Below are 25,466 nucleotides of genomic sequence, written 5' to 3'. Positions count from 1 at the left end.
AGATTCTGACAACGCTGCACTTTGCTGCATCGATAGTTTGTAAGCGTGCTCTAAAATCGCGGGCTGGAGCCTTTGAGTGAGCTTGGTGTCGCAATGTTAATTCTGCCAGGATAGGAAGAAGGCACCGTTGATCGCCAGCTGAACTGCGTGTTTCTCTCTCGCATATATCTGACGTGTTCTCAGCACACAGCTATCGCTGCAGCTCTTGTACCCTCAAATAAATAACGAAAAAGAAAGTAAAGAAAATTCATAAATATTACATATGTTTAATCGATTAATCCTCAAACCACGATACTCCGTTATAAAGTAATGCTTCATGCTTGCTGTCTTCTAGTATTTTATATTTGAACAGCGTATAAAGCCTTTAGCGCTAATTAATCCGTACCTTAAGGAATTACCTTGCCTGGTATTGTTTGCTGATTTGGATCTTCCTATTTCAGTGGGTGTGTTTATTAAGTAATGGGTATAGTCATAGTGTTGTTTTTCTATACTCTCTCTCTCTCTCTCTCTCTCTCTCTCTCTCTCTTTGTGTGTGTGTGTGTGTGTGTGTGTATATACACACACATGCATAAAAGCACTCGTCCGAAATTTGTCCATTGTGTAACAGAGTTTTTCTGAATTTATCTTGCAATATATTACTTACAACGAAAGAAACGTTGAATGTGAATCGAAGATAGAGATCGGGCTACACTGCAGATCAGATTGTTACCACAGCCTTCATTTCGTATTTACATTTGTGGGCTTCGGCAACTTATTATTAAACTGTCACCGTCCAACCTATAAACTAGGCACTAATCATTAGTCTGTCATCACAGTCAAAATTTCGATGGAGAAGGATAAGCCAGAGAAGCAGTACCGCACTCGAACCTTCTGTGTTTTAATAACGTTTTTTATCCTGGTACACCTGGCCAGTGGCCACCCGGCCAAGTCTACAATGGCTGCAGTACCATTTTGATCTATTAATGGAAGAACTTCTGTCGTTCGAAGTTAAGCAGTTGACGGTGTCAGCAGTTCAGTCATACTGTCATATAAAAAGCAAACGGACAATGATAATGAAAACCGTTCCAAGTGCCGTTTTTCTTTTCGTAAAATGCGTTTTCAATGCTATTGCGTTGTGGTACTCTTTTGAGCGCCCCTGGACTTAGTGCAGATGCCAAGTCACTGAGGAAGTCCTCTAAACATGCGTTAGTGGATGGCCAAGCTGTGCTTGACTCGGGAGTCCCAAAATTAAACGATATTGGTTGTGGTTTTTGTTGTAAAAGAGTTATAGTAGTTCAAAACCTAAGGCAGTATTTCTGTGCCTGTGTTGTCACAAAACGTGGTACACAGTATTCTCGACGCGTGGAACAGAAAATTTCTCCCTGCAGTTTTGTCGAAAACTTTGTGGCTGTATATAATATACAAATTGATTCGGGCGCAGAAGAAAACAGCAACCAGTGACTGTTAGTGGTGCTGTTACAACTAACGCCGATACTTGTTTCGAACCGACAGCTTCATCTGCAGGCAACTGTTCACGCTAATATTATACTAGCTTAGCGCCCACTGCTTCGATTGCGTAGACTGTATGATCTGCACAATTTTTTTTGTTTTTCTTTACTTGAATTTTTATGTTCACAAATTGCAACATCATCCAAACTTTCTTTTCCGAATGTACTTTCGGCCATGAAGAGATTCTGGTAGGTGGAATCCAAGGTTTTTGTGTACGATGCCTGTTGTTTTCCTTTGGCGATATTGCCATGGAAACTTTCATCCCCTAACACGTATTTCTTTACATCTAACCGAGAAGTGAAGCCTCAATTTTCGTAGATTTACCTTTTTAACATAACGAAATATTTTCTTAAGAATTTTGATCCCCTATTTCGCCCTCTTAGGGGATGAATTTCCAGAAACTATGGAGGACATATTGTTTATTTCTAATAGAGAAGCAAATACATATCTGCATAGATTTAGGTTCGAAATTGCTTTGATAACGAAATATTCTATAAAAATTTTCAACCCCAATTTTACACTCTTATGAGATGAATTTGCAAAAACACTGAAACGTATTTTGTTGTTTGTAACACAGAAGTCAAATGCCGTTTTTCATAGACATAGCTTTAAAGTACTTCATTTTTACATTAATAATGATTAATTTAAAAGATAGTTTCACCCGTTATTTCAGCTCCATAGGAGCTACATTTCCAAAATTGCTAAAATACCTTTTTTATCTCTGACCGAGAAACTAAACACCATTTTTGACTTTTAAGCCAGCTTTATTGGTGGCATAGCTACAAAAAAACTTTTCATCCCCTTAGGGGAAGAATTTCGAAAAAATCCCTTTTTAAACTACACCTATAGTACAAGATGAACAGCCTCTCCAAATTTCAGGTCTCCATCCTTAGCGGTTTGGAGTGCGCAGTGATCAGTCTTTCAGTCAAGGACATGGCCTATGTTATTTGTTGTAGGGTAAAGGAGAGAGAGAGAGAGAGAGAGAGAGAGAGAGAGAGAGAGAGAGAGAGAGAGAAACAGTCAGCAGTGGGGCCATCGTCATCAACCACTGACGACGATTTGGACGCTCACACACCGGTGACGACGACAATAATAAAGAAAATTGTGTGCTTCGTTTCATGTCATCTTACAGTCACATCGAGAGATTTTATGTGATATGATGACTCATTTGGTCTCGTAAACCCCCTGTAGTCAGCAGCAACCACATTGTTCCATTATCAGAAATACGCTTGCGTAAGCCCAGACAGGTGACAACTTTGAAACTCGCACGTATCTTCATAGTGTGTAACTAGGAGTTTCGTCTTGCTCTTTTTTTTTTATTGGATAACACATTTTCACAGATTATTTAGTACTTATCGAAATGATTGAAGGTTGACTCCAGACCTTAATGATCTGTATGGCGCTGATTTCAAGTCATTAATTATTTGACAACATTATGAGCAGCTTATCTTTACAAGATTGCATATTTCACCGCCTGTTGGTCATTGCGCCGTACCTCTCGCACGCTTGTGACTTACAAGGGTAGGACACCTACTTTTCATCGTCTATTTCGCCCAAACTTGTAGTATTATATGCATGGTGTCAAGAGAGGGAGCTCCAGAAAGCCAAGGGTTAAGAAAGAAAATAGCATCTTTGGGGCATGTTGGGCGAAGCATGGCCATTTTGTTAGCGTCGTAGCCAGGGAGCGGTTGGATTGCGAAACTGTAATCCTAGGGTCACGGGGTCGAGTCCTTGCGTGGAAACTTTTTCTATTTTCAGTTTTTACGTTACACTGCAGGTACATCGACACATTAACATTTTTCGTAAAAGGCATGGAAAAGATATGCAAAGGTAAACTTGGAATTGTAAATGAATTTCCATGACGGGATTGTAGCGCATACACTAGAAATTCGTAAGTAAAATTCCACTTTCTTATAATTTTGAAATTTATGATTTACACGGGCTGCTGTAATATTCATCGTAAAATCTTGGTAAGCAGTAATTTTCTCGGCATCTTGCACACGTTATAAAAGCCGCACTTTTACAGTTACGTGGTTCTTTTAAATTTGATACAGGAAAACATAGCTGGTTTACATTCATAAGGGTCTCTCTCATCGCACGGTTTCACTGCAAACAGCACACAACGAAAAGTTTCGCCAGATATTGGCGACGATAGCTCGTGATGTGCCATGAAATGTATTCTTATGCATTATTAAAACGAAAATAACTGAATACGAAGTTCTGCGCGCTTTAATTGCAATCCCTACTTGAAATGTTATTTGCAGAGTCCTCGTGAACGCTGTTAAGTACAATGCTTTATAGCAAATTTATTTGCAACAACGATTTTTCTTTTGCCTTTCGTTTTCAAGCCTCTTGTGAATATGTTAATATTTGCAATATACACTATGTGATCAAAAGTACCCGGACACCTGGCTGAAAATGACAAGTTCGTGCCGCCCTCCATCGATAATGCTGCAATTCAGTGTGGTGTTGACCCACCCTTAGCTTTGCCACTCGCGCAGGCATACGTTCAATCAGGTGCTGGAAGGTTTCCTGGGGAATGGCAGCCCATTCTTCACGGAGTGCAGCACTGAGGATTGGTATCAATGTCGGTCGGTGAGGCCTGGACGAAGTAGGAGGCCCAAAACATCCAAAAGGTGTTATATAGGATTCAGATGAGGACTCTGTGCAGGCCAGTCCATTACAGGGATGTTATTGTCGTGTAACCGCTCCGCCACAGGCCGTGCATTATGGACTGGTGCTCGATCGTGCTGAAAGATGCAGTCGCCATCCCTGAATTGCTCTTCAACTGTGGGAAGCCAGAAGGTGATGAGATAGTGCCACGCAAAACAACAACGAGTGCAAGCCCCCTCCATGAAAAACACGACTACACCATAGCACCACTGCCTCCGAATTTTACTGTTGTCACTAGACACGCTGCCAGATGACGTTCACCGGGCATTCGCCGTACCCACATCTTGCCATCGGATTTTCATATTGTGTACCGCGATTCGTCACTCTAAACAACGTTTTTCCACTGTTCAATCGTCCAATGTTTACGCTCCTTACACCAAGCGAGGCGTCGTTTGGCAATTAGCGGCGTGATGGGTGGCATATCAGCAGCAGCAGTTTTCTCACCTCCTGCCTAACTGTCATAGTACTTGCAGTGGATCCTGATGATGCAGTTTGGAATTCCTATGTGATGTTCTGGACAGATGTCTGCCTTTTACACATTACGACGCTATTCAACTCTCAGCAGAATCAGTCAACAGACGAGATCGGCATGTATACTTTTTGCTGTATGTGTCCCTTCACATTTCGACATCACTCTCTCATCAGATTCAGTGGACCTAGGAATGTTTAGAAGTGTGGAAATCTCGCGTATAGACGTATCACACAAGTGACATCCAAACACCTGACCACGTTCAAAGTCCGTGAGTTCCGGGGAGCGCCCCATTCTGCCTCTCACGATGTCTAAAGACTGGCTACTGATGTCATTAGGTGGCAGCACAATGCATCTAATACGAAAAACGTATGTTTTGGGGGTGTCCGGGTACTTTTGATCACATAGTGTATTGAGCATAATTGCATTTATCTGCAGTGTAAGTAAACTAAAAATTGAAAATAATGATTACCACGTACGTACTCTACGCCGCGAACCTCGGATTACCGTTCTATAAACTTCCGCGGCGCCAACTGCTACCTGGAAGCTAACATAAATGGCTCATGCCATTTCCTGCCCGCCCCAGAAATGCGATGTCTTCTAAACGCTTGGCTATGTGGAGGTCCCACTCTGATCGCTTTCACTTCTGACTAATCCCTGCGTACACCTTAAGTTTGGACGGAAAATGGTTCAAATTGCTCTAAGCACTATGGGACTTAGCATCTGAGGTCATCAGTCCCCTAGACTTAAAAATCCTAACTAACCTAAGGACATCACACACATCCATGCCCGAGACAGGATTCGAATCTGCGACCGTAGCAGCAGCGCGGTTCCAGACTGATGCGCCTAGAACAGCTCGACCTAAGTTTGGACGAGATCGGTGATGTGGAATAGCCGCTATCTCCTTGTTAGTCAAGTATAAAATTAGACGAACACGTGAAATTTGTAGCAGGTAAAGAACTCAAATGACGTGGATATTTTTTTGCAAGGATTCTCCCAAGATGCAGTGCACCTGATTACATGCGAGAAGGTAGTCCGTCCAATTTTGTACTCGCCCTCCGTCGTGTGGAGTCATTATCGAGTGGACATGACAGTAGACGTGAAACAAATCCAGAGGCGCTTTGCTAGAATCGGAACAGATCGCTATAGCACTATTACAGGGTGACAGCGATGCTTGCATAACCTTTATCTCGAGAAAGCCTGTTGGGTAAATTTGGTGAACCAGTAGTTAAGGTGGCTGTCACAATTCTGCTGCTATCATAGTACACACTGAGGTGACAAAAAACATGGGATACTGATTTGCACATACACAGATAGCGGTAGTATCGCATACAGAAGCTATAAAAGGGCAGAACATGGCGGAGCTGTCGTTTGTACTCAGGTGATGCATGTGGAAAGATTTCCGAAGTGATTATGACCGCACGACGAGAATTGACAGACCTGGAACTCGAAATGGTAGTTGGATGAATATGATGAGGAGGTCCCATACTCCGAGGAGCGTAGCGAATGATGCGGGAGACCCGCAGCGCCGACTAGGCAAGGTCGCAGCGGAGGTGGTTTGCCACTGCCTTCTTCCGACCATAATGGGGAAGAATGATGATGATGATGATTTTGAATACAACGCAACAACAGCCTGTCATCTCGAGGCAGGAAAAATCCTGACCCCGCCGGGAATCGATCCCGGGACCCCCGTCCGCGGGAAGCGAGAACGCTACCGCAAGACCACGAGCTGCGGTAGTTGAAGGCAGACGCATAGGACACTCCGTTTCGGAAATCGTTAGAACATTCCGAGATCCGCAATGTCAAGATTGTGCTGAGAATACCAGATTTCAGACATAACACAGAGCAGCGTCATTTGCGTAGAGTAGTCAGGACTAAAAGACAAGCTACACGGCGTTAAATAATCGCATACATCTATGTGGGAGGTACGACAAACGTATCCGTTAGGACGGTGTGTGAAATTTAGCGTTAATGGGCTATGGCAGCAAACGATCGACGCAAGTGTCTTTGGTAACATCACAACATCGACTGCAGCGTCTCAGGGCTCGTGAATTTAACGGTTGCACCCAAGACGATTGGAAATTGGTAAGAGCTGGTGATATGGTTCGAGTTTGATGCAGACTCCGCAAAACCATTCATCCACCTTGTCACAACGCATTGTGCGAGCTGGTGGTGGTTCCGTAATGTGTGTTTACGTAAAATGGACTAGGTCCTCTGGTCCAATTGAACCGATCATTGGGGACGGCTATTTTTGGAGGCCATTTGCAGCCATTCATGGAGTTCGTGTTCCCAAAGAACGATGGAATTTTTATGGATGACACTGTGGGATGTCAGCGGCCCACAGTTGTCCGCGATTGGTTTGAGGAACATTCTGGACAGTTCGAGCGAATTATTTGGCCGCACAAATCGCCCGACATGAATCCCGTCGAACATCTATGGGACACAACCAGGAAGTCATTTAGTGCACCGGGAACACTTTCGCTATTATGGACGTGTTCAGAGGCAGCATAGCTCAGTGTTTCTGCAGGGGACTTCTGACTTGTTGAGTCCATGCCACGTTGAGCTGTTATCCTATGCCGGGTAAAAGGAGGTCCGACACGATATTAGTGGGTTCCCATCACGTTTGTCACTTCAGCGAATCTCGCGGAAGAGTAATGAGAGCGTAAGAACATTAGAACGCCTTCAGAGGGATATGCAAAAGGAGCCAGAACGTTATGGGCACCTGGTTCATAACATGTCGGTGCAACTTTGGAATGGAATACAGTAGCGATTCTGCGCAGCATGCATTCAACAACTTCCCGGGACGTTTGTGAATGTATCTAGCACCAGACGTCTACACACAGGTCACTCAATGCCAGTAAATGACGAGCCGGTGGTTGTAGCAGACGCGGAACCGGCGTTCGATACTGCCCCACATATGTTCCGTTGGGTTCAGATCTTGCGAATTTGTTGGCCAAGGCGTCAAGGTGAGTTCACTGTCATGCTCCTCAAACCACAGTAGCCCGATTTTGGCGTTTCGACGTGAACAGTTATCCTGTTGGAAGATTCTGTCGCCATCGGGGAATATATCGAGCACGAAGGAATGCACGTGATCTGGAATAAAGTTCAAGTCAAGTGGTGTTGCTCTGGTTTTCCCTTCACAGATACCTCTCAAAGTGGCTTTGCCGACCTCTTCTCGGCCCTCTCGGTGCGAGGTGGTCATTTTAGCTCGGTTGCGTACTGTGCACTGTGTTTTTAGCCATCGCCATATGTTAAGTGGTGATCCCCCATGACTTTGTGCTCAACTTTTGACGGTTCACCTTTTCCTGACGGAATGCCCTTTTATTAACTACTTAGTTCTCCTTTACGTTTGAGGTCAGTTACTGCTCGCCAGTTAAGTAGCACATATTCGTAGTTCTAAGCATCCGAATTGCTAATAAGAGGATACTTCAAAAAGTACATTACCAAAGTCCCAACCTCAGATCATTGCGCAACAAGGGCGGCGCATTGTCAGAAGAGAGTACATTTTGTAGCAGGATCTAACAAAAATGTAATTATATTATAAAAGATGGGTAATAAAGAGATATTCTTCGATTATATAAATTAGAGTATGCATCTTTACTTAAATATGTTGAATCGGAAGTTGTGATGGCTTTGGATACTGTCCTACACCACGATTATTTAGTTCGCAATCGCCGCATAATTAATCCGGCTTCCTATAGAGCATTTATTTTTACACAGAACTGTTCTCTACTGTTAGAAGTGTTGCTAATCAGTTATGACAGTACATGGCATCTCTTATTTTGTCTCGGTTGCAGGTTCGAATCCTGCCTCGGACATTGGATGTGTGTGATGTCCTTAGGTTAGTTGGGTTTAAGTAGTTCTAAGTTCTAGGAGACTTGATATCAGATGCTAAGTCCCATAGTGCTCAGAGCAATTCTTATTTCGTCTAAGAGGCGATGACGTATGAATTATTCGTCGGATCCTGTATAGAAGTGCAGTTATATGGACTTCATTTCCTTGTTGGAGAATGCTTTTTCTGTAAGGTTCTTTCGGGACACAACTGGAAATAATTTCTGATAGGCATTTTTCTCTTCTGTAACTCACTTAGCATTTCACTTTTAACATTAACTTCAGAAGAGAACGTACAGTTACAGTTATACATAATACGAGGCGATTTGCCTCCCATCTCCAAACTGCTCTGCTAATTGACAACTCGCGACGGACACTCCGTGACGTCTGCTCAGCTCGGAGATATATTTATCTTACTCAAAGCCTAAGCGAAAGTCGTTCTCAATCTGTGACAGCACGGTATTCCCTGGCATCATCACGCTGAAGTTGAATGTATCTATATACTATTTCTGATTATTTATTTTAATTACATTTCATTGAGAAAATAAGAGTAATTAAGGGTAGAATTATGTAGATAATTTGTTCTTCAGGACCAGTTAATTATTTCCTGTCACTGCGACCTAAAGTCCAACTTCATGTTCTGAGGTTCCTGCAGATGCCATTTTACTGCGGTACGGATCACACGTGCATCATAATTTGCGCGTGAAATGGCGTGGCAACTAGAAATGTACTCCATAGTTAAAGATGTGGGACAGAACGGTTCTTCTGGTCAATACGTCTAAATTGAACAGAAATTCACAGTGAAATTCTGGCCGTGTATGCCACCAAATTCGATGTCGCGAGCAGCTACAGTGATATGGTGCCAGTAATTTAACAACGGCTACCCAGACGTGGCTGATACTAATCAGGAAGTCTATTGACATCGAGAACAGGTGTCCAATGTTCAGGCAATCGAGGAACTGAGACGCAGCAACCGCAGATTTTCCGACGATATGAATGTTCACGCAGCGGTTAACGAATGGCTCCGTGACCATGGAGCGGATTTCTATCTCTAAGGGATTGGACAATTGATAGAACGTTTCGACCGTTGTTTACAGTGTGTTGCGGACTATGTGAAAAATACTGTACCTAGGTCATGTTGAAATACAGTGTAGCATTCAGTAAAAGTTACTTGGCCTGCTACAAAAACATGTACCTTACCTTTTGAAGTTTCCTCGTTTAACACGTGAAAAAATATGTATGGCTGCAAAAACATGTGGTCTCCCTTTGCTGCTTTCCAGAAATAATATTCCCGGGTGTTCAACAGATAAAGAAGCCGAAAAAATACATAATAGAGAGATGTGGTGAATCTGTTATGGCGATGAATTTGTAAACTCGACATCGATCTAACCATCTCATTATGAGACTTCGCATATCGAGTCAAAATTTCTCAAGAGAAGACAGGTGATTAGAGACAGCGATGTACGTGGCGAAAAGTATCATCGCCTTCGAAGAACTGCTTCAAAGTTATAAAAGTACAGCCGAGCGCTACAACCGCACAAGTAGTGCATAACTCGCATGAGACCAAAAGACAATTACATTTCAGTCAGGTGACTAAACAGTTAAAAACCATAAATTATAATTTTCCATATGCGTCACCTTTTGTTATCTTATCTCCTCTAAGCACCGGACAGATATGGGCACCGGAGTACAGCTTATCTTTGTTATCGATGTGTAGGCAGAAGTGGCAGATGGCACTGCTTTTTCGTCGCGTAGTAATCCCGAAAATCGAAGCTGCTTCGGTTCGCGTGCATTACCTTGACAACTTAGCGAGACGAGGTGCCAGAATGGCCCGAAAAGCAGCAAGTGCGGCGGATAATTGCTGGTTCGCGTGGTGGGAACTTTTTGGCTCTGTCGCTCTTGAGTAGAGGAAAGTTTACTTGCCGTATCTGAACTGTGCAAGTTGCCACGCAATGTGGAGCAGTGAATAAGAATTATGCTGGTCCCCCCCCCCCCCCCCCCCCTCTGTTTCATTCGCAGGTGGATCCCTTAAGGAATGATGTAATGCATGCATTCATGCAAATTGCTAAAAAAAAGTTTTGCGTCATCTCTGGCTTTGATTTTTATCAGTTTTTAGTCGGAAATATCTTTCGCAACACTAGTCTGACTACGCGAAATCACTATGTACAGTCAAATGTGCCATGCAGATAAACTATCTCATCAAAAGTACCCAGACACCTATTAGTGGGCATTAATATGGGATGTGTGCACACCCTTCGTCTTCATGGCGGCTTAAACGCTGCTTGGGACACTTTCAGTGAGGTTCTGTCTGTGGAGCAATGGCAACCCGATCTTGCTAAAGAACCGAAGCCGGAGAAAGCAGTAATGATGATCGCTGTGGTTTGGAGCGAAGTCTACTTTCAAACTCATCCCAGAGGTATTTAAGTCGTTCAGTCCATTTAAGGAATGTTGCTGTCCACAGTCCATTACTTTACGGATGCTGTTTTATGACACGATGCGCTGTCGTCCTGATGCAATCATCTTTCCTCTACCGTACGTGGTGCGCTGTAAAATTTCGCCATATCCTTCTGAAGCATATCCCCCTTAAGCGCAATAAGGAGACCATACACTAACAACAAAAAACAAACCCACACTGTAAAACCACATCCTCCTTACTTCGCTTTTGGCAGTACGCATGGTGTCAGTTAAAGTACTACAGGCATTGCCAATCCCAAATCCTTCTATCGTGTTACCACGCGGTACAGCTTTATTAATTACTCTAAATCAATCATTTTCAGTCCCGTGGCTTGGCTCTTTAGACCAGCTCGAGCGTCGGTTAGCATTTCCTACTGAAATGTGACTTACGATCTACCATTGTACACCATTCATTTTAACTACCTACACATAGTCATTGTACTAGCTGGACTACTGACAGCCCTGTGGATCTCACGAGTGATCCCTTCCACTCAGTTCATGATTTTTTTATTTTTGCAGCCACCCTCAGAAATTCTCAATGGTCCCTGTCCATAAGTATACGAGGTGTGCATCGTCGTGATTCTGTTTTGGATATTGCCTGCATGTGTACTTCACACTCACATAACGAACACTTGTCCTGCGCTGCTTTAGAAGGTTTGAAATGCCGTTAATGGATATGTTACTCAGGTGACATACACTGACGAGTCCGTGCTGGAAGTAGATTGTTGTAGTTGTTGTCTTCAGTCCTGAGACTGGTTTGATGCAGCTCTCCATGCTACTCTATCCTGTGCAAGCTGCTTCATCTCCCAGTACCTACTGCAACCTACATCCTTCTGAATCTGCTTAGTGTACTGATCTCTCGGTCTCCCTCTACGATTTTTACCCTCAACGCTGCCCTCCAATGCTAAATTTGTGATCCCTTGATGCCTCAAAACATGTCCTACCAACCGATCCCTTCTTCTAGTCAAGTTGTGCCACAAACTTCTCTTCTCCCCAATCCTATTCAATACCTCATTAGTTACGTGATCTATCCACCTTATCTTCAGTATTCTTCTGTAGCACCACATTTCGAAAGCTTCTATTCTCTTCTTGTCCAAACTAGTTATCGTCTATGTTTCACTTCCATACATGGCTACACTCCAAACAAATACTTTCAGAAACGACTTCCTGATACATAAATCTATATTCGATGTTAACAAACTTCTCTTCTTCAGAAACGCTTTCCTTGCCATTGCCAGTCTACATTTTATATCCTCTCTACTTCGACCATCTTCAGTTATTTTACTTCCTAAATAGCAAAACTCCTTTACTACTTTAAGTGTCTCATTTCCTAATCTAATTCCCTCAGCATCACCCGATTTAATTTGACTACATTCCATTATCCTCGTTTTGCTTTTGTTAATGTTCATCTTATATCCTCCTTTCAAGACACTGTCCATTCCGTTCAACTGCTCTTCCAAGTCCTTTGCCGTCTCTGACAGAATTACAATGTCATCGGCGAACCTCAAAGTTTTTACTTCGTCTCCATGAATTTTAATACCTACTCCAAATTTTTCTTTTGTTTCCTTTACTGCTTGCTCAATATACAGATTACAGATTGAATAACATCGGGGAGAGGCTACAACCCTGTCTCACTCCTTTCCCAACCACTGCTTCCCTTTCATGCCCCTCGACTCTTATTACTGCCATCTGGTTTCTGTACAAATTATAAATAGCCTTTCGCTCCCTGTATTTTACCCCTGCCACCTTTAGAATTTGAAAAAGAGTATTCCAGTCAACATTGTCAAAAGCTTTCTCTAAGTCTACAAATGCTAGAAACGTAGGTTTGCCTTTTCTTAATCTTTCTTCTAAGGTAAGTCGTAAGGTCAGTATTGCCTCACGTGTTCCAACATTTCGACGGAATCCAAACTGATCCTCCCCGAGGTCTGCATCTACCAGTTTTTCCATTCGTCTGTAAAGAATTCGCGTTAGTATTTTGCAGCCGTGGCTTATTAAACTGATAGTTCGGTAATTTTCACATCTGTCAGCACCTGCTTTCTTTGGGATTGGAATTATTATATTCTTCTTGAAGTCTGAGGGTATTTCGCCTGTCTCATACATCTTGCTCACCAGCTCGTAGAGTTTTGTCAGGACTGGTTCTCCCAAGGCCGTCAGTAGTTCTAATGGAATGTTGTCTACTCCGGGGGCCTTGTTTCGACTCAGGTCTTTCAGTGCTCTGTCAAACTCTTCACGCAGTATCGTATCTCCCATTTCGTCTTCATCTACATCCTCTTCCATTTCCATAATATTGTCCTCAAGTACATCGCCCTTGTATAAACCTTCTATATACTCCTTCCACCTTTCTGCCTTCCCTTCTTTGCTTAGAACTGGGTTGCCATCTGAGCTCTTGGTATTCATACAAGTGGTTCTCTTTTCTCCAAAGGTCTCTTTAATTTTCCTGTAGGCAGTATCTATCTTACCCCTAGTGAAATAAGCCTCTACACCCTTACATTTGTCGTGTAGCCATCCCTGCTTAGCCATTTTGCACTTCCTGTCGATCTCATTTTTGAGACGTTTGTATTCCTTTTTGCCTGCTTCATTTACTGCATTTTTATATTTTCTCCTTTCATCAATTAAATTCAATATTTCTTCTGTTACCCAAGGATTTCTAGCAGCCCTCGTCTTTGTACCTACTTTATCCTCTGCTGCCTTCACTACTTCATCCCTCAGAGCTACCCATTCTTCTTCTACTGTATTTCTTTCCCCTATTCCTGTCAATTGTTCCCTTATCCTCTCCCTGAAACTCTGTACAACCTCTGGTTCTTTCAGTTTATCCAGGTCCCATCTCCTTAATTCCCCACATTTTTGCAGTTTCTTCAGTTTTAATCTACAGGTCATAACCAATAGATTGTGGTCAGAGTCCACATCTGCCCCTGGAAATGTCTTACAACTTAAAACCTGGTTCCTAAATCTCTGTCTTACCATTATAGTAGATTAGATTAGATTAATACTAGTTCCATGGATCATGAATACGATATTTCGTAATGATGTGGAACGAGTAAAATTTTCCAATACATGACATAATTAAGTTAATTTAACAACATAATTAAGTTAATATAACATCTTTTTATTATTTATTTATTTTTTCTTAATTTATATCTAAAAATTCTTGTATGGAGTAGAAGGAGTTGTCATTCAGATATTCTTTTAATTTCTTCTTAAATACTTGTTGGTTATATGTCAGACTTTTGATACTATTTGGTAAGTGACCAAAGACTTTAGTGGCAATATAATTCACCCCTATTTGTGCCAAAGTTAGATTTAATCTTGAATAGTGAAGATCATCCTTTCTCCTAGTATTGTAGTTATGCACACTGCTATTACTTTTGAATTGGGTTCGGTTGTTATTAACAAATTTCATAAGAGAGTTCATATACTGAGAAGCTACTGTGAATATCCCTAGATCCTTAAATAAATGTCTGCAGGATGAGCTTGGGTGGACTCCAGCTATTATTCTGATTACACGCTTTTGTGCAAGAAATACTTTATTCCTCAGTGATGAATTACCCCAAAATATGTCATATGCAAGCAATGAGTGAAAATAGGCGTAGTAAGCTAATTTACTAAGATGTTTATCACCGAAATTTGCAATGACCCTTATGGCATAAGTAGCTGAACTCAAACGTTTCAGCAGATCATCAATGTGTTCCTACCAATGTAGTCTCTCATCAATGGACACACCTAAAAATTTTGAATATTCTACCTTAGTTATATGCTTCTGATTAAGGTCTATATTTATTAATGGCGTCATACCATTTACTGTACGGAACTGTATGTACTGTGTCTTATCAGAATTCAGTGAGAGCCTGTTTACAAGGAACCACTTAGTAATTTTCTGAAAGACATTATTGACAATTTGTCTGGTGTGATTACTATACTTGTATCATCAGCAAAGAGAACTAACTTTGCCTCTTCATGAATATAGAATGGTAAGTCATTAATATATATTAAGAACAACAAAGGACCCAAGACCGACCCTTGTGGAACCCCATTCTTGATTGTTCCCCAGTTTGAGGAAAGTGCTTCGCTCTTCTAAGCGAAGCTATTCTTCCTCCCGAGCCAACTGTAATGTGTGTGTGTGTGTGTGTTTGTGTGTGTGTGTGTGTGTGTGTGTGTGTGTGTGTGTGTGTGTGTGTGTGTGTGTGTGCTGTAGTATCGTATTCGTGATGGAAATGATGAGACATGGGAGAGGGTGAATATCCCATCACATAGCCTACTTCTCTGGAAAAGAACCAAGGGGGTAACATCCTAATCCGACGGACGGATCACCATAAACAGTGTCGCATGCCTTCATTGCACGAGACACTCCGGAGCGGTTTACAACTGAATCCAGGACATTGGCGCAAAGACGGCTGAAACGGGTGAACTGAGACTTCACGCCACCACGACTTCCGCCCCCCTCTGCCGTAAAGGAAAAGCGAAAATTCTCAACATGGCGCGGCTACACGAACGGTTCCCATCTAAGTACTGGCCATACCCTCGCCTGCCCCCCCCCCCCCCCCCCCAAGTGCTTCCATCCGTGATCTCATGGGTTCAAATGGTTCAAATGGCTCTGAGCACTATGGGACTTAACAGCTACGGTCATCAGTGCCCTAGAACTTAGAACTACTTAAACCTAACTAACCTAAGGACAGCACACAACAGATCTCATGGGAACCGGTGTATCGACCTCGGCACAGTCATTGTTGTACTAGGTGAAACATGTGATTTGGACATTCCAGATATTTCGTAAACGTTTGCATGTATCAAAACAACATTTCTAGCGAATGGTAACATGCAGAGGAGCAAATGTAGACACTTGTATCTTTGTCAATAAAATTCTTCTCGGTGTGAGGACACATTGTCACAGCAGTTAGCAATACACCCTGGTGAAGGCGCCTTGTAACAGTCGCCGAAAAGTCGGAATTTTACAGATGGCAATGCGGCCTCAAACCCAGAAGAATTTTATTGACTGTGACAACGTCCCCGGAAGCCTGCGTTTACACTTGTATCTTTATGAACCGAGACGCTGAAACAATTATGTTTCATCACATAGATAAGAAAAAAAACCATCTGTTGGAACTGTACGTTTTATTTGTGTCTACCAAACCTATTTTTACTATCCGTGTTACGCGTCTTCAGTTGAGTATGATACAAAGAAAACTGTTCATACACATATTTTGGTAGGAGAAATGTTGTGATTCTTTACAGCTCATATATCTAACTGGCAACGGCCTTGCCGCAGTGAATACACCGGTTCCAGTCAGATCACCGAGGTTAAGCGCTGTCGGGCGTGGCTGGCACTTGGATGGGTGACCATCAGGGCCGCCATGAGCTGTTGCCATTTTTCAGGGTGCACTCAGCCTCGTGATGCCAACGCAGTAGCTACTCGACCGAATAGTAGCGGCTCCGGTCAAAGAAAACCACCAGAACCACCGGGAAAGCGGTGTGCTGACCACACGACCCTCCTATCCACATCCTCACCTGAGGATGACAAGGCGGTCGGATTGTCCTGATGGGCCACTCGTGGCCTGAAGACGGAGTGCATACATCTAACTATTTACAAATATATGGTTGCGTTTTTTTTACATTTGCAATAATTTTTATGTCCGTCTCATATACAGTGTGTTACAAAAAGGTACGGCCAAACTTTCAGGAAACATTCCTTACACACAAATAAAAAAAAAAAAGATGTTATGTGAAGATGTGTCCGGAAACGCTTAATTTCCATGTTAGAGCTCATTTTAGTTTCGTCAGTATGTACTGTACGTCCTCGATTCACCGCCAGTTGGCCCAATTGAAGGAAGGTAATGTTGACTTCGGTGCTTGTGTTGACATGGGACTCATTGCTCTGCAGTACTAGCATCAACCGCATCAGTACGTAGCATCAACAGGTTAGTGTTCATCACGAACGTGATTTTGCAGTCAGTGCAATGTTTACAAATGCGGAGTTGGCAGATGCCCATTTGATGTATGGATTAGCACGGGGCAATAGCCGTGGCGCGGTACGTTTGTATCGAGACAGATTTCCAGAGCGAAGGTGTCCCGACAGGAAGACGTTCGAAGCAATTGATCGGCGTCTTAGGGAGCACGGAACATTCCAGCCTGTGACTCGCGATTGGGGAAGACCTAGAACGACGAGGACACCTGCAATGGACGAGGCAATTCTTCGTGCAGTTGACGATAACCCTAATGTCAGCGTCAGAGAAGTTGCTGCTGTACAAGGTGACGTTGACCACGTCACTGTATGGAGAGTGCTACGGGAGAACCAGTTGTTTCCGAACCATGTACAGCGTGTGCAGGCACTATCAGCAGCTGATTGGCCTCCACGGGTACACTTCTGCGAATGGTTCATCCAACAATGTGTCAATCCTCTTTTCTGCGCAAATGTTCTCTTTAGGGATGAGGCTTCATTCCAACGTGATCAAATTATAAATTTTCACAATCAACATGTGTGGGCTGACGAGAACCGCACGCAGTTGTGCAATCACGTCATCAACACAGACCTACTGTGAACGTTTGGGCAGGCTTTGTTGGTGATGTCTTGATTGGGCCCCATGTTCTTCCACCTACGCTCAATGGAGCACGTTATCGTGATTTCATACGGGATACTCTACCTGTGCTGCTAGAAAATGTGCCTTTACAAGTACGACACAACATATGGTTCATCCACGATGGAGCTCCTGCACATTTTAGTCGAAGTGTTCGTACGCTTCTCAACAACACATTCGGTGACCGATGGATTGGTAGACCAATTCCATGGCCTCCACGCTCTCCTGACTTCAACCCTCTTGACTTTCATTTATGGGGGGAATTTGAAAGCTCTTGTCTACGCAACCCCAGTACCAAATGTAGAGATTCTTCGTGCTCGTATTGTGGACGGCTGTGATACAATACGCCATTCTCCAGGGCTGCATCAGCGCATCAGGGATTCCATACGACGGAGGGTGGATGCATGTATCCTCGATAACGGAGGACATTTTGAACATTTCCTGTAACAAAGTGTTTGAAGTCACGCTGGTACGTTCTGTTACTGTGTGTTTCCATTCCGTGATTAATGTGGTTTGAAGAGAAGTAATAAAATGAGCCCTAACATGGAAAGTAAGCGTTTCCGGACATATGTCCACATAACATATTTCATTTCTTTGGGTGTGAGGAGTGTTTCCTGAAACTTTGGCCGTACATTTTTGTAACACCCTGTATATGCGTGTTTCTGTATTTAGCAAAGGCTCATAGTACAGGTTTCCAATTGAAAGGTCACGTTGGAACATTTAACCGCATATTAATTATCCTGCTGCACACACCGCATGGTCTTGATTACATGCACAATGCTCCTAAGTAAGTTATGTGCAGTAAAATCTTTAAATGTAACACATCATTTGGAAATCTGTACTGCATGCACAAGCTATGCACAGGGAAACACAGATACATAAAAAGTAAGGACATAAAAATGAATCTAAGTGTAAAAATTAAAATTGCACATTTCTAAACAGTTAGATAAATAAGCTGCCAAAAATTACTACATACTTTCTAACAAATCGTCTATAATTAAATAATTATAGACCAACGATAATGCCCGGTGTAAATAGGCGAAACGTGTTTGCTAAGCACAAATAAAAGATTCGGTTGCAAAAGAACGAATTTCTTCCTATCTGTATGGTAGTGCACAATTGAGGTAGCATCTGGGAAATAACTGTAAATGTTAACAGAAATATATGTTTGTTTAAAGGAGAATGATGTACTTCTTTAACGATATTTGATACCTTTTGGAACGATATCACCGAGATAACGTCTGTTAAGGTCTCCATTGTGATCAATGTTCATTTCGCCTTCAGTGAGGGAGGGACAGCGTCGTATCACGTTTTTCACTTATGTTTAGAAATGAATCTCTCTGTTATTACGAAATTTTCACTTTTCAATTGTCAGCGAGCATCCTGAGAAGCTGCGAACATCGTCTGCTAGATCAGTACTGTCATGTAATACTTCCCTGAGGTAAGCAGAGTTCTGCATTCGCTACTGTCGGTTCGTCCTCTTCAGAACTACGTGCCTACCTGTGGGGCCCCAAACTACATGCAGCTGTTTCCCGTTAGAAGTGGCTGCCATCTATAGGAAATACTGAAGCTACAAACTACTGTGGCAGTTTGATGTTGGCCTGCCCGCACACCGTACTGGACTAATTCCCATGCAAGCACAAACAGGAAATTCCTGCTGCCTTACGGCTGATCAGAGCGTAACATTAGACGGCTAATTGGACGTCTCTTCTGTCGACTTGGCGGCAGAAGAGTCGCTCTGGGAAAGCATTTACGTCTGACGGCGGACTCCCACCTCATTATACACTGTGCGGGCAAAAACGTGGTGTAGTGGCCTAGTCGATCCGTCAATGTTTCCAGGTAGAAATGCGGTAATAATTATCCAGAAAACAAATTTCTCTCAGGGTATAAACACAAGCAATTGCTGGAACTAACGCACAAACTACTGCAAATTAGTTCTCATGCTGTTGATTGCTGTGTCACAGAGATCTGCTATTTGACTTCCTCTCGTTGGTTGTACAAACGTTTACCAGATAGAAATTCCTGTAGTAGCAAGAAATGGACATTATTTACGTATAAGTTGTTGCATAACACTAGATCGGTTCTAATGGAGAATTATCGTGGATCAACGAAAAGAACACTAAGTATCCGGTGGATCTTGTTCTCATTTCTCGCAGTTTCGCGGCAATCACCATTTCACCCCAAGATAGGAAATCGATGAGCAGAATAGTCATTCTGCATCATTATCCTGTGTAAATGAATGCTTCCACCAACGAATTGTGCTTTACACAATAAATGCGAATCGCCTGAGATGTTCCACCGCAAGTGGTCACCATCACCATCGTCGTCATATTTACCAACCATCATCTCCACCATTTCGCGCCCACTACTGGAGAAAGTCTAGATTTTTTATTTTTATTTTATTTATTTATTTATTTATTTTTGCATGGCGGTCTTTACAAATTCCGCTATACAAAAGTCATTTTCCTTTCCCCGGTTCGTAAAGCTGGTCTCCGTCCTCCTGCTGCTGTTACTGTTGTTACGTAGCTTGCGAGCAATTTCTGATTTTGCATGGCTGCACAGGTGTAGTTGGATAGTGGGGATGCCATATTACGGGTTTCCAACGTGCCTGATTTTCTTATAGGTGTTTACTCCCCAAGGGAAGTTGGCATCCATACATCTTGTAGGGCCGCCTCTACCCCCCCCCCCCTTTGCCCCTACGTCCCCCTCCCCTTTCCCCCGCCTGCACCCCTTTGTTGTGAGACACACTTCGTTCGACTCCTCTACCAAGATCAAGGTCTTGGTGGCGCTCCTGGACTGCTGGTAGCTACGCTGAGGCCGGCACATGACTTCATTGAAGCTCGCGGCGAACCCCCCACCCTGCCTCCAGCACCGAAGCTGCTTTCATGAAGCCGTTGCTTACCGCGCGAGCTGGCGCAGTTTGACATTGAGCTGTATTCGGGAGCATGCCAGTTCAAAATCCCGCTCGTCCATTCACATTTCCGTGATTTGCCTGAATCACTTGAGGCGGTTTCTTTGAAAGTGTGTGGCCGATTTGCTTCCCAGTCATTTCCTAACCCATGTTTGTTCTCCGATGACCCTGTCGTCTATGAAACGTTAAACTCTGAATATTCCGTCCTTCCTTTTACACTACTGGTCATCAAAATTGCTACACCACGAAGATGACGTGCTACGGACGCGAAATTTAACCGACAGGAAGAAGATGCTGTGATATGATAATGATTAGCTTTTCAAAGCATTCACACAAGGTTGGCGCCGGTGGCGACATCTACAACGTGCTGACAGGGGGAAAGTTTCCAACCGATTTCGCATACACAAACAGAAGTTGACCGGCGCTACCTGGTGAAACGTTGTTATGATGCCTCGTGTAAGGAGATTAAATGCGTACCATCACGTTTCCGATTTTGATAAAGGTCGGATTGTACCTATCGCGATTGCGGTTTGTCGTATCGCGACATTGCTGCTCGCGTTGGTCGAGATCCAATAACTGTTAGCAGAATATGGAATCGGTTGGTTCAGGAGGGTAATACGGAACGCCGTGCTGGATCCCAACGGCCTCGTATCACTAGCAGTCGAGATGACAGGCATCTTATCCACACGGCTGTAACGGATCGTGCAGCCACGTCTCGATCTCTGAGTCAACAGATGGTGGCGTTCGCACGACAACAAACATCTGCACAAACAGTTCTACGACATTTGCAGCAGCTCGGAGACCATGGCTGCGGTTACCCTTGACGCTGCATCACAGACAGGAGCGCGTGCGATGGAGTACTCAACGACGAACCCTGGGTGCACGAATGGCAAAACGTCATTTTTTTCGGATGAATCCAGGTTCTGTTTACAGCATCATGATGGTCGCATCCGTGTTTGGCGACATCGCGGTGAACGCACACTGGATGCATGTATTCGTCATCGCCATACTGGCGTATCACCTGGCATGATGGTATGGGATGCCACTGGTTACACGTCTCGGTCACCTCTTGTTCGCATTGACGGAAATTTGAACAGTGGACATTACATTTCAGATGTGTTACGACCCGTGGCGCTACCCTTCATTCGATCCCTGCGAAACCCAACATTTCAGCAGGATAATGCAACACCGCATGTTGCAGGTCCTGTATGGGCCTTTCTGGATACAGAAAATGTTCGACTGCTGCCCTGGACAGCACATTTTCCAGATCTCTCACCAACTGAAAACGTCTGGTCAATGGTGACCGAGAACTGTCTCGTCAAAATATGCCAGTCACTACTCTTTATGGAACTGTGTTATCGTGTTGAAGCTGCATGGGCAGCTGTACCTGTACACGGCATCCAAGGTCTGTTTGACTCAATGCCCAGGCGTATCAAGGCCGTTATTACGGCCAGAGGTGGTTGTTGTGGGTACTGATTTCTCAGGATCGAAGCACCCAAATTGCGTGAAATTGTAATCACATGTCAGTTGTAGTATAATATATTTGTCCAATGGATACCCGTTTACCATCTGCATTTCTTCTTGGTGTAGCAATTTTAATGGCCAGTAATATATTTAAAGCCTCGTTTAATAAGGCTTCCCGTGCGCTAGAGGTAAACAGAACAGTGTCAGCAGCAGAACGGATGTGGGTCTGGTATGTCCCATTCGTTCCCTTTCCAAGACCGCTAAGAACAGTTTCAATAGCTTGAAATTTCCTCGCCTGACACCCAATAGAGTTCCACGAAAACATCATCTCCATTGTTCCAGAGATTCCCATTGCAGTTCCCCGATAATTTTTGTTATACTTTCTTATGGATTATAATAGCCACTTCCAGCAGGGCGTCTCTGAATTCGTTATTTATCCGTCGTAATGTTGTGATACCATACTGATAAGGACTCCACACGCAACACTCTAGAATTAGTTTCTTAGTTTATGTAGTCTCGTGTGTGCTGTTTTCTTAAAAGATGCGCTATACTTTCTGAGAACCCTTCTGACACAAATTAACTCTTTCATCAGACTTCTTGAACTGGTTTCTTCAGTACGTGGCATGATATGATAACATTGAAGGAAAAACGCTTTCCAACGTTCTGCAAAATTATACTTACTTGCTCACGGATCGGCATTCGGCTTCTCAGGCCTCAAGAAAATTAGATACATTAGTACAGAATTTAAACTTACAACATAAGAAGATTCAGTTTACACTAGAGATGGGAGGGTCCTCTATCAATTTCGTAGATTTTAATATAGATATTAGTGCACAAAGACACTTACTTAGCATACACAGAAAAAGACTTAGCTACTGATATGGTAATTCCGTGATGATTCCAGCATCCATAGAGCCATAAACATGCAACTTTTCATCCGCTGCAGAGTGAAAATCTCATTCTGAGAACTACAGATCATCAAACATATCGCTTCCAGCAGTGTCTGATTGACAATATACTGCCGGTCGCTGTTACCGAGCAGTTCTAGGCGCTTCAGTCTGGAACCGCGCGACCGGTACTGTCGCAGGTTCGCATCCTGCCTCGGGCATGGATGTGTGTGATGTCCTTAGGTTAGTTAGGTTTAAGTAGTTCTAAGTCTAGGTGACTGATGACCGATGTTAAGTCCCACAGTGCTCATGACCATTTACACCATTTGATTTTTGACAATATACTACGAAAACGAAATTGCATAAAGTACATCATTTCTGTATGCTGGTCAACAGCAATCAACCATTAGTTACAAAACCTGGTGTCAAATCCCATTTTATTGGCAACGTTTCTGACAACCGTGCATAAAAGTTAGTCTTGCAACTCCAGAACTGTATTTTATAATACCAATAAGCATATCGAAGTTTTTATTCAACAGTAAAGACAAATGGGAACCCTTGGCTCAGAGTGGTGTGTATAAAATCAACAGCAGTGTGGAAAAATGTATATTGGCTAGTGAGGCAGAGTTCTCAGTTAGACTAGGTGAACATTAGAGAAGCTGGAGATTAAGAAAGAAAGAAAGACCAACCTTTGCTGATAATCTTGTAACTACAAACGATTAATACAATTTAGAATGTGAAGTTTCACATTCTGTCTTGGGAAGCAGAAAGATTACCCTATTGGAAATCAACAAACACACAACACAGAATGCCAGCTTAGTATTAATTGATGTTTCCATTTTCCCCTTTGTTAAATTAAGTTTTCGTTAAAAATACTAGATTCAAAATGCGAGTTCATCTTGTTTCTCACCAGTTGTTAAATATATCTTTACATAAGAACAACTTTGTTCACCCCCTTTTTTAATTGATGTAAGTATTTCTATGTGACAAAAAGTGTAATTGTTCTTATGTAAACAATGTCATTGTTGTATCTTCTGTACACAGAATATCTGTGTAAGTCGCACATCTTGTTTATCTGCGTCTGCGACATTCAGTTGTCACCTGAAGATGGCTTCAGAAGCCGGTTCGTGACCAAATAAATATAATTTTACAGAACATTATGAAGTGCTTTTCCTTTTTATTATTATTATCCTTCAGTATTAATATGATGTGAAATGACCAAGGTGTCCACCCCCCAGTCCTATAAACAGATACTATCGGGTTCTTTGTCTTTGTTATTAGCCATTATTCTACTTTTTTTTTCAAATTTAAGGAGAGGCTTCACTAAGCGAAATTTCTGTCCACGTTTTCTACAATTGCTTACGATCCTACAGCGATGACACTTTCCTGTACAGACAGCATCATCAGCGAACAGTCTTACAAGGCAGATGCTCCTGACCGATAAGTCGTTTCTGCAGAGGATGACCCAAAAATCCGTTAACATTTGAAAATGCGCTAATACACGGAATCACATAGGTAGAGAGGTAAAACTTGACACACGTGCCTGATATGACATGGAGTTTTATTGAGACCGAAAAAGAGGAGCAGATTTTGTGTTAACGTCCCGTCGAGAACGATGTCATTAGGGGCGCAGTGCAAGGTCGGCTTAATGAAGGATGGGGAAGGAAAGCGACCGTGCCCTTTTGAAGGAACCGTCCCGCATGTGCCTTAAGCGATTTAGGGAAATCACGGAAACCATGAATCAGGATGGCCAGACGTGAGGTTGTGCCATCGTCCTCCCGAATGCGAGTCCAGTTTGCTAACCACTGAGCTTCTCTACACTGTTCAGCATGAGCGTGATCGGTTCGAGATAAGCCGATGTGTTGCAGAATCGCAACATCCATAGCTTTGCTGACAAACACCTGCTGGAAGGTACGTCTCTTATGCAGGATGGCGCTCCGCCCCACAGTGCTTCATGTGTGTAAGGTCTCTAGCGCACATCGCTTGGTGAGGATCGCGTGCTGAGTCGCCATTTCCTTCATGCTTGGCCTCCCAGCTCCCCAGGCCTCAGTCGATGTGATTATTGGTTGTGGGGTTACCTGAAGTCACAAGTCTGCCGCGATCGTCTGACCTCATTAAGAGTGACCACAACGATATCCCTCGACTACAGGTACTGTCGATCAATGATGCCTAACATGTTAAGCATGTGTTAGAAAGAACGTCGTCTCATATAAAAATCAATTGTTATGCTGATTATTGCGTTTGTATCATATGAAGCGCCATCTGTTAGTCATTTTGTGCACGTGTTTTTGGTTTAAAAAGAAACCCAAGTGGTTTCAAGCATGAGTGTCAGTTTTAACCTGTTACTTACATTATTCCGTGAAGTATTGAATTTTCTAATGTTAACTGGCTTTTGGGAGACCCTATATTTCCGTAATATTTTGGATTCTGTTAGGCTCCTTTGTGGCATATCCGACCGTACTCGCGGTTCTATGGAAAATTCGCCATCCAGTACAAAGAAATGGGTCGTGTTAGTCAAAATATTCTTCGAGCCAATCACATATTTGCGAACATATTCTGTTTGTTCTTACTGGCGAAGCGTAGTGTAATGGCGAACGCTTCTCGGAAATGTAAGAAGGCGGAATCTACCTGACTGCCTGCGCCTGTTGTTAGCGAGTCATCGTGTGTAACTAAAGCAAACTGTGTGTCACACGAGAGATTTTTCCTTAATCCGCGCTGGT

The 25,466-nt window shown here is 43.0% G+C and overlaps 1 protein-coding gene and 1 pseudogene across 1 annotated transcript in view; both read left to right on the top strand.

Annotated features, from left to right (window-relative positions):
* Positions 1–25,466, top strand: part of LOC126284441 (bicaudal D-related protein homolog) — a 494,335-nt gene that overhangs the window by 2,584 nt on the left and 466,285 nt on the right. The gene's annotated exons all lie outside the window — the stretch shown is intronic.
* Positions 16,160–16,277, top strand: LOC126285512 (5S ribosomal RNA; annotated as a pseudogene).

Source organism: Schistocerca gregaria, chromosome 8 (genome assembly GCF_023897955.1).
Source record: "Schistocerca gregaria isolate iqSchGreg1 chromosome 8, iqSchGreg1.2, whole genome shotgun sequence".
NCBI classification, from domain to species: Eukaryota; Metazoa; Arthropoda; class Insecta; order Orthoptera; family Acrididae; genus Schistocerca; species Schistocerca gregaria.
This window is presented reverse-complemented; position numbering and strand designations above follow the sequence as displayed.